This window comes from Meles meles, chromosome 5 (genome assembly GCF_922984935.1).
Source record: "Meles meles chromosome 5, mMelMel3.1 paternal haplotype, whole genome shotgun sequence".
Taxonomy (NCBI): domain Eukaryota; kingdom Metazoa; phylum Chordata; class Mammalia; order Carnivora; family Mustelidae; genus Meles; species Meles meles.
The window spans coordinates 146,114,051-146,127,004 of record NC_060070.1 but is presented as its reverse complement, the minus strand read 5'-3'; the positions used below and the strand labels follow the sequence as shown (position 1 = coordinate 146,127,004).

Here is a 12,954-nt window from a genome sequence, read left to right as displayed (position 1 = left end):
GATCTTGTTTGGAATGCATGAGAAATCAGAAGTTATTAGTTACTCCAAGGTTTGTGTCTGATGCCTCAATTGGAGCACATGTCTACATTTAGTGTCTTAAATTTCAGGTTTATTTAAAAAGCGTATGGGTGGTGAAAATAGGAAATTGGATATTTTATCTTGTGGAGCACACTCTTTATGATAAAGATCAATCATGGTTAGTTCAATGTAAAATTTTTAAGGAGTGCATTGATTAGGAAGATAGGAAAAATTAATTATTGTAGGAAAACAAAGAGGATTGCCAGCCTCCTATTAGGCTAACTTGGCATCTGAGTTTTATAATATGAGAAGATTCAGTAAGCTGCAAGTTCTTTGGGGGAGTGATGGAACCCCGCCTTCAGAACCACAGCAGCCCGAGTTAAGTGTGTCTTCTCACAGATACAATACAGGGCTTAGCTACTGACTTACTCTTTCCAGGGCACAACATTTTCTTGTCAATTACAATACTCTGAGATGAAACGTTACCAGGGCAGCCATAACTTGTTGAAACAGAAACTGCTGCCATCTTGAAAAACCACTGGTCCTGCTCTCAAGATAGCCGTGAGATACATGGTGGAAAAGAGGCCACGGGCTGCTTGGGACACCTAGAAGATAAGGTTTCAGTTCTGGCATTCTTTTCCTTCTTGTCCTCCGTCCTGGTGAAGCAAGGCACCTGGCCCAGTTAGTGTCTCCCCCAGGACAGCTCAGGTCCAGCTGAGTTCTGTGGACCCAGCTGGGAAGACCTGGGCGTTGCCTTCTGAAGAGCTCTACCTCAGCGGAAAGAGTGTAGAATGGTCAGGGTAGGAGAATAGAAAGCATGTCATGTGAGAGAGGAAATTATCCAGCCTCAAGTGCAGCTTACGGGGCTGCAGTCAGAACTCAGAGAAGAGGAGCCAAAGGGAAAAGAAACCCAAGACGGGCATCACTTAACCCATACCACCAGGTTCCTGGGGCAGGGCACTGCTCCAAGCACTAGTCTGCACCAGGCAGCACCTCCTCCTTCAACGATAATTTGAATAAAGACTTTTGAGCTCCTGAATGTGCCAAACGCTATGTTGGGCAGTGAGGATCCCATGTTATTCTTGGTCTCTTACAATCCAACCCACTTTTTCTTCTGGTAATAAAACATGAAGTTCTTTTAGGGAACCACTCCCACCATCCTTGCTCAACCCCCGTGGTTTAGAGAGTCTCCACCCCCTGCTCCCGGGACAGAGAAGGTGCCTCAGGGCGGGCCAGTCACCGCACTGAATCCCCCAGCTGGTGACTGGTTCAGAGATGGCAGAGTCACTCGCGTTCCTCCAATCAGAATAAAGCCAGCACTGAAGGCGGAAGCACTGGGAATTACTTTCTCCTGGGATTACTAACAGCGAGAATGAAGTGAGCTGGAATTGCCAGGACCTACCGCATAGCTCCTAACCTACATCGTGGGAGGCAGAGCTAGGATGGAGAAAAATGGAATTCCGAAGATATTATTAGGGCTTCTGGATCCAGGCCAAATCAGTGCGACACTAACCCTGAACTTTACAATTGTATGAGCCAATAGTGGTTTGGTTTGGTTTTGTTCCTTTTCCCTTTTCTTTTCTTTTCTTTCTTTCTTTCTTTCTTTCTTTCTTTCTTTCTTTCTTTCTTTCTTTCCTTCCTTCACTCTTCCTTGGCTTAACCCAGTTTGAATTAGTTTTTATATCCTTTGTCACCAACAGTGAAAGAATTTTGATATAGAGACAGAAATGAAAAGACATCATTCCTGATATCGAGGCTGCAGAACTGTGGTAAGGGCAAATTTAGAGATACATTCCCGGTGTTGGGGGTAGAGCAGAGGGAGCACCTGATTCTGACCAGGGAGTAAGTTCCCGTGGCCTGGGGAGGGTGATTAGCCCACACTCCTCCTGACCATAAGACATACATTCTCTCCTCCTACATGCCTCAAGTTAATTAGTTTTAGGAGGACCCAGTGGTCTGGAAAGAATTTCTGGCAACTCCTTTTCTTCTCCAATTTCCCCTAGTCTGTGTATTTCCATTAACTGGTGGATATTGCTGAAGACCCTATGGTCAAGTCAAAGATTGAGCTGGTGAAATTGACAAGGGGAAATATATTTTTTTTCTGTAGCAAGGCATATATTGCCATTAAACTCCCTCCAGAGCAAGAACAGGTCATGTAATTACCACCACCAACAAAAAAACCCACAACTTATGGCACTGTCTAGTATTTCTTTTGGCGGGATAGACTCTTGGAGATACTTCTAAAGCCCACTAAATTCCTGGACGCATACAGCTCTTGTGCCCTTCTCCAAGCTGGACAGCCTCCTTCAGCCTGTGGAATGACTGCTGTGGCCATGATGTGAATTGACAAGATTTGTTTGATAAAGACTGGCAATTATCTCTAGCACACAGTGTCTCTGGAGTTGCAGGCTGGCATGGAGGAGGCGGATAGTGAGGTGGAAAGAATGTGACCTTAGAGTCAGATGGATCTATTTTGATTTCTTACCATGCCCAATCAAGATAATTAACTTCTGTGAACACTGATCTCATTCATGCAACGGAGATAATAGTAGCTCACTCCCCTGGTCTCCACGAAGCGTGAATGGGACTGAGGGCCTCGCACTCTGCTGGTCACATTCTGTACCACAGCTCAGCTTCCTTGCAGCAGTCCCAATGGAGTGCAGACTCCTGGAAGAGAGAAACTGATCTTTCACTCCTTGCTTGCACTCAATGCCTAGATAGTTCCATGGCATAAAGTTGACACACCATGAAAGCACTGTGTAAGCAAGTGGATCCAGAAGCCTGACTGCTTTCCCTTCCTCAGCATCTGCCTCGTGCTCTTTCTGAATTTGGAAAAACATGAAAGGGCTGATTGGAAACCCCTGGCCAGATTATAGAGCTATCCCTCACCATCTTGTCTTGGCTACCCATCTGGACGTCTTAAACCGGCTCTGAAGGTGGAGGAAGATATTTCAGTGGCTCAAAAGACATTGTTAGACTGGGCACGTGAAAAGACTATGTTGACTTCCTAGAGCAAAAAACACTCAAAACATCAAATTTCCAGCTGGATATCCTATTACATTATATTTGTATTATGAAGGGGCAGCTTTAAACTCTTGGGAAGTGGGACCCCCGAATCACAGTAGCGTATGCAAGACAATTTTGTTTGTTTCTCAAAGAAGAAGAAGGCTAGAGGAAGGTGGTCAAAGGAGGACAAGATGGTACCACGAAGGCATCAATATCCAGCTTCCATCTGGCTTTCTCCTCTGTCATCCTTAGCATGTGGCTTCCAACTTCACAAGAGGCTGTGGGTGCTAAAAACATCACATCCCAGTCGGAGGGTGGACAGAGGAAGAATGAGTCCTTGACAGCTGAGCAGACCCCTTTCGAGAGCTTTTCCAGGAGCCCTGTGCCAAGTCTTCCATTTCCACTCCTTGGCCATTCATGCTGCAAGGGAACACGGAGGTAGAGCATATGTTTTTAAAGCATGACATATTTACGCTTCCCAAATATAGAAGCAAGTGAAGAACAGAGTGAATGCTGGAGAGGCAATTAGCAGTCTCTGACCGATTATTGTATCAAAACGAGTAAACGAGGATAACAGAATTCATCCATCCTGTTAATTTATGGAAAAAATCTTGGACGGATGAAAACGCGGGCTTGGGGAGGCTCTGCTTGGCCACCAGATCCCAGAGCACCATTGCAGGACTGGCCTGCTTGGTCGGCTGCTGCTTCCAGACCCCCCAAACCGTCAGGCCTCTGCACCAATCAGCATGCTCCTAGTCTCGGAATCACCACACGTCTCCACGAGTGGGCTTGCCAGAAAAAGAAGCCCCCTCTGTGGGCATAGCTTCCTTCTCCTGAGGCTTCCTTCCTCCTTCCAAGTTGGGCAAAGCGAGTTTGTCAGGACTAGTGTCCCGTGAGGAAGCCTAGCTTCCTATCAGGTAGAAAGTAGGTTCGAACACATGTTGAGTAAACCAACTGGCCATATTTGCCCCAGTAATTTAACCTGCTGATACCACACACGAATTTGCCATTTTCAGGATCTGCATGTCCTTCCCTTTAGCACTCCTTCCTTCACTTACTGATTGACTTAATCAACATGATCCAGTACACGCTTTGCGTCTGCGTCATGCGAGGAGTGAGGCATCAGAGATGAAGTTACGGTCTACACTGGGGGTGACGTGAGGGCTGGTAGTGAAGTGATTTGTAGAGACCTGGAAGGTGCCGGCAAGCACTTCTCATGGCCAGCCATTGGTTTCCGGCAAGGACCGCAGTCTCCACACTTGCACATCTCCCCATACGTCAAGGAAAGTCAGAATTTGAACTTTCATGCGAATTCTTCATGTTCTTAAAATCAAGGATTTTTTTTTAACACTAGCTGGACTTCAGAATAACCTTGAAATCTTAAAAAAAAAAAAATGCTCCAGTCTAATCACGAGATAAACATCACACAAATCCCAAGGGAGGAACATTCTACAAACACCTCATGGGTATTCGTCAGGACCAAGACCAAGGTAAGTCTGAGGGACTGAGATGACCAAGTGAAACCTCAGGAGACAGGACAACTGAATGGAACATGGTAACCTGGGTGAGATCCTGGAACAGAAAAAAAAATAATCATTAGGGAAAAACGAAGTCTGAATAAAATATGACTTCAGCGAGTCAATACCATTCACTATTTGCAACTGAGATGTTGAGAGGGAAAACCGGCCGGCCGTGTGATATAGGAAAATACTCAGTACGATCTGCAATAATTCTGTGACTCTCAAACTGTCCTAGAATGGAAAGTTTATATTCTGATGCCTGTATTCTGATGTCCTTCTTGGACAAGTTTAAGCAGAATCACTAAGAGGGTAGGACGGAGGCAGTGACATTTTGGGGGAAGTTTTGCAGGCAGTTGTAATGTGCAGTCAGGGTTGAGAAGCAGCCCGTTGCATTTGGCAACTGACTCATGTATTTTAAAAACACTGTGATGGTAAAACAAAACATCTGTGGGGCCATATGCAGCCTGTCACCACCAGTTTGGGAATTCTACTCTACACTTTCAAGAAAATTATAGTATGGTTAGGGAGAAACACATATAATCAAATACAGAAGTAATGGCTGAAATTTGTAGAGCATGTGAGCCTCAAAGAAGCCGTGGGGTTCAAGCGGGAGAGGGAGGGATGGTGGCGGTTGGGGGAGCTGAGCTCCTGACATCTTTTCCCATCGCTCATCTGTTTCCTTTCCCCGCACCTTGTCTGCTATTACTGTCCCAGGGAGGGGGAGTGGGGGAAGCACATACCATCCAGTGGCTAATCAGACTGGCTTCTGCAAGCGTGGTCATTGGCCATCCTGGCTGGCGTTACCTGGGAGCTTCTTGCAAATGCTGACTCTCGGGCTCCGGTCCAGAACAACTGAATTGGAATCTGCATTTTAATAGCATCTGTGGGTGATTTATATTCACATCGACTTTTGAAAAAAGATTTTATTTATTTATTTGAGTGATAGAGAAAGAGAGCACGAGTGGGGCAGGGAGGGAGGGGCAGAGGAGGAAGCAGACTCCCTTCTTTTTTTTTTTTTTTTTAAAGATTTTACTTATGTATTTGACAGACGGAGATCACAAACAGGAAGAGAGGCAGGCAGAGAGAGAGAGAGGAGGAAGCAGGCTCCCTGCAGAGAAGAGAGCCTGACACGGGGCTCGATCCCAAGACTCTGGGATCATGACCCGATCTGAAGGCAGACACTTAACCGACTGAGCCACTCAAACACCCCCATATTCACATCAACTTTTGAATAACACTGGTGTCAGTAACTCATCTAAATTAGAAACTTATTCCAGCACTAAGAGGAGCACGGAGGAGGGGGGAGAAGGACAAGAATTTAGTCCTGAGTGTTGGACGCTCTATTCAAAGTTGGCAGAGGTTGTAGGAACAGCCAGGCAGGGTTGAGGCAACCCCGAATACTGGGGTAGATTCCTTGTTTCCTCAGGGGTTATCTGGGAGTGGTTCAGCACATCATCACATCCGCCACGATGTGCTGGCGGAGGGGGGTCTGCATTTATGAGGGTGGGGCAGGGGTCCCCCACCTGCACATGGCACCGAGGGCACCCGGATACTCCACACGCCTCAGAGTAGGGCGCTCATGGGCCAGCAATCCAGGGACTGAGAAAGTCCCCTGGTCTCTGAGTGAGGAAGCTTCAGAACGTGGGGACAATGCCAGACATCATGGATGTCTGCAGTTGGTGTCATTACAGCGTCCAAACAACCAAGTTGGACAAGCCCTTATCTCAGCAGCTATGAGTTCCGTGCGTTCAGAAGCCTAATAAGGCAAGTGACGTGTCAGCACCGCCAGGCAAGTGACGGATGCATGTCACCTCACAGCAAGGGTGAGCTGTATTTCCTTGCATGCAGTGCCGTCCTGTAAAGTGGTGGGCGTTGCATGAGTTCCTATGAAGGGAAAGGAACGATCTGATGAGGAGCTGGAACCTTCCCTGTCTTCCTGAAAGCAGCAGCATTCAACCTAAAGAGACCGCATTACCTTGCACTGGCCAATTGGGGTACCCCCGCTCCGCCGCCGCCGTCATTCGCAGGAATAAGAGAATACAGAGAAGAGAAACACGGCAACGTATTTTTGTGTATCTGAGCCGACATGCATGCATTTCCTGCTCTATCAGGAAGGCCTTATAGGGAGCTCAGGGAACTCTGAGTTAAGGTTAAAAGATGAGGAGTGTTTGCCAGGAGGACAGGAGTGTGGGGTGGGGCATTCTAGGCAAAGACACACAGCATGATGGACTTGACCTGAAAATCGTCCGGTTGGTTAGAGCATGGGATGCGCGTGAGGGAAGAAATACACTGGTAGGTAGGGTCGGATCTTGGAGGACTTTGGATGCCATGCTCTTTGGATTTTATTTTTATGGATAATTGTGGAGAGGGGGAAGTAGATTCGAGTTTCAGAATCAGCACCCTGGCAGCACTGAGGAAGTGACTTAGAGGAGGAGGAGGGCACTGGCAGCAGAGACCAGTTAGGAGGCTCTGACGTGGGAGAAGGGCTGGAATAAGGTAAAGAAAGAAGTCTTAGGTTTACTGTAGGGGTGCTGCTGTCCTTCTGGGAGAGAAGGGCTCGCAAGAGAGAGGAGGCACCGCACTTGGCATTTGCCAACGTTGGCTTAAATATCTCCCCATTGTCAGGCACTAGACTGGAATATCTCGTTATTAAAATGCTGCCATGAACATTCTTAGTTTGCTTTTTAAATTTATTTGAGAGAGAGAGAGAGAGAGAGAGAGAGAATGAGAGCGCACAAGCAGAGGGAGGGACAGAGGGAGAGGGAGAATCTCAAGCAGGCTCCTCGTTGAGCGTGGAGCCCATGCTCCACGCGTGGCTCTCGTGACTGTGAGATCGTGACCTGAGCCGAAATAAAGAGTCAGATGCTTAATATACTGAGCCACCCAGGCACCTCGAACATTCTTATATAAATTTTTATTTTTTAAGTTGAGAGGTTTTGCTTTCTAAAAATAAATAATAAAACAAAATAAAACTAAGTAAATGAAATTTGGGGGTTTGAGGAGATGGATTCTCCAAGTTATGACTATTTTGCTCACGTGCAAAACAATTTCATTTTGCTTTTAAATGTTGTCCGATGGCTTTCTGGAAAGACACAGAACTTCATAGTTGACCAGATACTGTTAGTACGCCTGTCCGCAAACAGGTCTGCTGTATTGGATTTTTATGATAAAGATCAACTTTAGGTAATTTAAAAAGTGGATCATAGAGTTATTTAAATTTTGACTTTCACAGTGAATGGTAAGCCTGTGAGTTTTGTATGTATTTTTGGCTACTTAAATACTATGTATTTAAGGCTACTTGTTCGTCTCTTTGGTATCTTGTCTTTTCTTGAAAATAGTGACAACCACACTCGATGACTACAAAACTCTCACAGCTTAAGTTTTTAAAATAGACTTTCGTACAACAGAGGTAGTTAATTCACATGATTCTTTTTTTTTTAAGATTTTGTTTATTTATTTGACAGACAGAGATCACAAGCAGGCAGAGAGGCAGGCAGAGAGAGAAGGGGAAGCAGGCTCCCCGCTGAGCAGAGAGTCCGATGCGGGGCTCGATCCCAGGACCCTGAGACCATGACATGAGCCGAAGGCAGAGGCTTTAACCCACTGAGCCACCCAGGAGCCCCAATTCACATGATTCTTAATATTGATACCGAGTTATGCCAATCATATTCATTACATAGTGACTCCTTTCCTGTTTTGTCTTCTTTTCAGTTATCATTGTTTTCTGGTTTCTAGAATAAACTTCAACCTCTACTTCATTGGTTGTTTTTAGGCTGTTTCACTAATTCATGGCAATTTCATTAAAATGTATGGATCTTCCATATAACCTGCCCTTCAAGAAACTCATAATATTTTGTAAAAAGTGACATATTACTTTTCCCTTTTCTATACTTGCATCTTTTAAAATTTTATTTAAAATAATGATGGGTGGGGTGCCTGGGTGTCTCAGTCAGTTAAACGTCCAACTCTTGGTTTCTGCTCAGGTCAGAATCTCAGGGTAGAGGGACCAAGTGTTGTCTGGGGTCCCGGGCTCAGTGGGGATCTGCTGGAGATTCTCACTCTCCCTTTCTCTTTGCCCCTCCTTCCCCCTACACACACACTCTCTCTCTCTAAAATAAATAGATAAATCTTTATTTTTTAAATATTTTATTTATTTATTTGACAGACAGAGATCACAAATAGGCGGAGAGGCAGGAAGAGAGAGAGGGGGAAGCAGGCTCCCTGCTGAGCAGAGAGCCTGATGAGGGGCTCCATCCCAGGACCCTGGGATCATGACCTGAGCCGAAGGCAGAGGCTTTAACCCACTGAGCCACTGAGGCACCCCAATAGACACATCTTTAAAAAATAAACTAAACATAGAGAACTTTTCTAGTACGGTGTTAAGTAAGATTAATGACAGGGCAATTTGACATGTTCCTATATTTAAGCTAAACTTTTCTAATGTTCTGCACTAGGTGTAATAGTTACTATCCACTTTAAATATGCACTCTCTATCAAATTAAGAAAAATTGCTTACAATCAAGAAAATATTTTGTACTGAAGCAAATACTTTATTTGTATCTATTCATATCATTATGCATCCTTACTCTATGATACGATGAATCATCTTGATGATATTTTATGCGTTATATTAACCTTGCACTCTTAGACATCCTCAGGGATAATTTGTTTTTGGATGCTTGGAAGGATCTCATTTTTAATTCCTTCCTACCTTTGGTCCCTCATTTCCTACCTCCCTCCTCCTTTCTCCCTCCCTTTCTCTCCTCCTTTCTCCCTTTCTTCCTTTGCATCTGTGCTAATGGTTACAATTGTCTTCTTTGATATTGGCCTCCGGCTAGGGAAATACATGCACGTGTCACTTACAAAGTCAGCTCAGAAGGGTGTTGTCTTTCCTGGTTTTCTGAAACAATACATGATAGAATTATTTGTTATTTGAAAGATCTACAGAGTGAGTTGTCTTGTTTCCTCCTGCTCTTATGTTTTTGTTATGGTGGAACAGCTTTTCCTGTTTTTATAGTTAGTTCTGTTGGCTTTTCTCCCCTCAATGATAGTAAGTCTTTTCCAAAAAGTCATCGCCTCGGGGCGCCTGGGTGGCTCAGTGGTTTGAGCCTCTGCCTTCGGCTCGGGTCATGGTCTCAGGGTCCTGGGATCAGGGTCCTGGGATCGAGCCCCGCGTCGGGCTCTCTGCTCGGTGGGGAGCCTGTTTCTCCCTCTCTCTCTGCCTGCCTCTCTGCCTACTTGTGACCTTTCTCTCTGTCAAATAAATAAATAAAATATTAAAAAAAAAAAAGTCATCGCCTCTTGCTAATACCCCTTACAAAGGGTCTCGGGAAACCTCATGAGATGTTCTTCCCAAGGCCGCACCGGTGGGAATGAGAGCCTGCATTTCTGCTAAGTTCTGTTTGCTTGTGTATTTTGTGTTTTTGAAAACTCCGTTTCATTTTGGTTATCGACTTTTTAAAAATTTGATGGAAAATAATAGTCCTCCGTTTCAGCAAAACAGAGAACTTTGGTTCAAATAGCAATCACTTCTTTCTTATACCGAATAGTACTAGTTTGGGTTTTCCTCTTACTTCCATGATTAATACTTTTAAAAAATTGTCAACTGGGGGGTGCAGATGGCTCAGTTGGTTAAGTGCCTGACTCCTGATCTCAGCTCAGATCCTGATCACAGGGTTGTGAGTTCAAACGGAGTCAGGCTCCTTGCTGGGGTGTGGAACCCAATCAATCAATAAATCTACAGACTTTCTGTTATTGATTTTTTTGCTTTTCCCTAATTTATTTATGCTCAGTTTATTTGTTCTCCATTTCTTTAGTTTCTTGTGATTTTTTTTCCATTTTAAAAAGCAGAAAATTTATAAAATAAGAAAAATTATGACTCAGCCCCAGAAACCAAAGACAATTATGATTATTTTTGTGCATTTAGTTGTGTATTATTTGTATAATTGTGTGCAAGCTGTATATTCAACTTTATATATTGTGGATCATGTGTGTGTTATACAGTAGGAATATATTTAAAATACTTTGAAATTATATAGTAGATTTTGTCTCTGATGTAGGTTACTACTTAAGAGATTGGTTTAAAATTTCAATCAATTCTACTATTGCTCCTTATTTCAAACTGAACTCCTTTTTAGTTTGAGAATGTGGTATACAGAAATCTCTCTTTTTTTCTTCATGTAAAGAATTTTTTGTGCCTTCTTTGGTTGATATTTCTGATGACCCATTACACTGGAAAAAGTGTATTAATTTCTTCTCTGATTCTGCATGTCTGTTAATTCCACCTAATTTATTATACTAATCAACTCTATACTTTCTTCTTTAAATCCAGTTCCTACTGATTTCTCATGTGGAACATTGACATTTCAAATTACAATTCTAATTTCTGCCTGTTTTCGTCCTGGCATGGTGTTCTGGTGTCCTCAGACTTCTGTTGTGTATTACGCCATTTACTTTTTTTAAAAAATTAATTAATTAATTAATTTTTAAATTTTTTATTCGTTTATTTACAGCATAACTGTTCATTGTTTTGGCATCACACCCAGTGCTCCATGCAGTACGTGCCCTCCCTATTACCCACCACCTGGTTCCTCAACCTCCCACCCCCCCCGCCCCTTCAAAACCCTCTGGTTGTTTTTCAGAGTCCAAAGTCTCTCATGGTTCATCTCCCCTTCCAGTTTCCCTCAACTCCCTCTCCTCTCCCTCTCCCCATGTCCTCCATGTTCTTTGTTATGCTCCACAAATAAGTGAGACCATATGATACTTGGCTCTCTCTGCTTGACTTATTTCGCTCAGCATAATCTCTTCCAGTCCCGTCCATGTTGCTACAAAAGTTGGGTATTCATCCTTTCTGATGGAGGCATAATACTCCATTGTGTATATGGACCACATCTTCCTTATCCATTCATCCGTTGAAGGGCATCTTGGTTCTTTCCACAGTTTGGCGACCATAGCCATTGCTGCAATAAACATTGGGGTACAGATGGCCCTTCTTTTCACTACATCTGTATCTTTGGGGTAAATACCCAGCAGTGCAATTGCAGGGTCATAGGGAAGCTCTATTCTTAATTTCTTGAGGAATCTCCACACTGTTCTCCAAAGTGGCTGCACTAACTTGCATTCCCACCAACAGTGGAAGAGGGTTCCCCTTTCTCCACATCCTCTCCAACACACGTTGTTTCCTGTCTTGCTAATTTTGTACGCCATTTACTATTAGATAATGACTTTATTCATTTCACTTTGAAATCAGACTGTGAGATAACCACTCTTATTTTTCTTATCATCAAACAGGCAAACCATTTCAACCCCTTCTGTGGTGTTTTTTCCCATCATGTTCCTTGGCATATGTATTGGTTTCCTGGGTCTCCAAGAGCAAAGTACCACAGGCTGTGTGGCTTAAACAACAGAAATTTATTATCTCACAGTTCTGGAGGCTAAGTCCAAGGTCAAAGTGTTGGTGGGGTTGGTTTCTTCTGAGGGCTGTAGGAGAGACTATTTATCAAATAAATAAATCTTAAAAAAAAAAACACAAAAAAAACCCTGTCTCCAAAGAAGGTCACATTGTAAGGTCCTGGGCATTGGGACTGCAACATATAAATTTAAAAAGTAAAACATTCAGTATATGATGTTTGGGGGGATACTCAGTTCAATTCTATCCCAGTCAACAAATCTTTATGGAGTACTCCATGTGCAGTGGGCCCAATAACTGATCTAGTCATACTCTTTTCTTTTCTTTCTTTTCTTTCTTTCTTTCTTTTTTGTCTCTCCTTGTACAATGTATTTTTATTTTTACTGTTCTTCACTCATTCATAGGCTTTTAAAAAGTGTGCTTGGAACTCTGTATCTTCTTGAGATGATGATAATGATGATGATGGTCTTATCTCATTTAGTTATTTTTCTAGCATTTTCTAATATTAATTTTTTAACACAGTGTTTATTATTTACTTCTATAAGTTTCTCATACAAACTGGTGAGCTTTCTCTCCCGGGGATAAGAAGTCAAAACGTTTTATGTGAAGGTGCCATCCATCAGCGGTGTGTTTGTGTGTTTTCCTTTGCACCTATCAGTCTTCTGGCTAAGCCTTGTTTGAAGAAGCCATCGATGCGTTCTCTGTCTGGATTCTTGTTACTGGGCCTGGTGCACCCATCCCCCAGCCGCTGTGAGCATGGGCTGCTTCTGACCCCTGGCTGCCCCCTTGCCCAAAGAATTGCCCTTAGCACGGGGCTGCCTGGAGGTTATAGCCCCACTCAGCAGCCCTTAGCCAATGGTCAGCTGATAGGATGCAAAAGGCTGGTCCCTTGCCTGAGGGGTCATGAACTCTGAAGTATAGATTGGCTCCTGGTCCTTGGGGATGAGGGTGAAGCTAGAACCAGGCTGAGACCACATCTTTGTTCAGTGTTTCCACCTTGCC

General features: G+C 43.8%; 1 protein-coding gene across 4 annotated transcripts in view; it reads left to right on the top strand.

Annotated features, from left to right (window-relative positions):
• MBOAT1 (membrane bound O-acyltransferase domain containing 1) overlaps nt 1–12,954 on the top strand; it is a 250,232-nt gene that overhangs the window by 15,684 nt on the left and 221,594 nt on the right. The window lies entirely within an intron of this gene.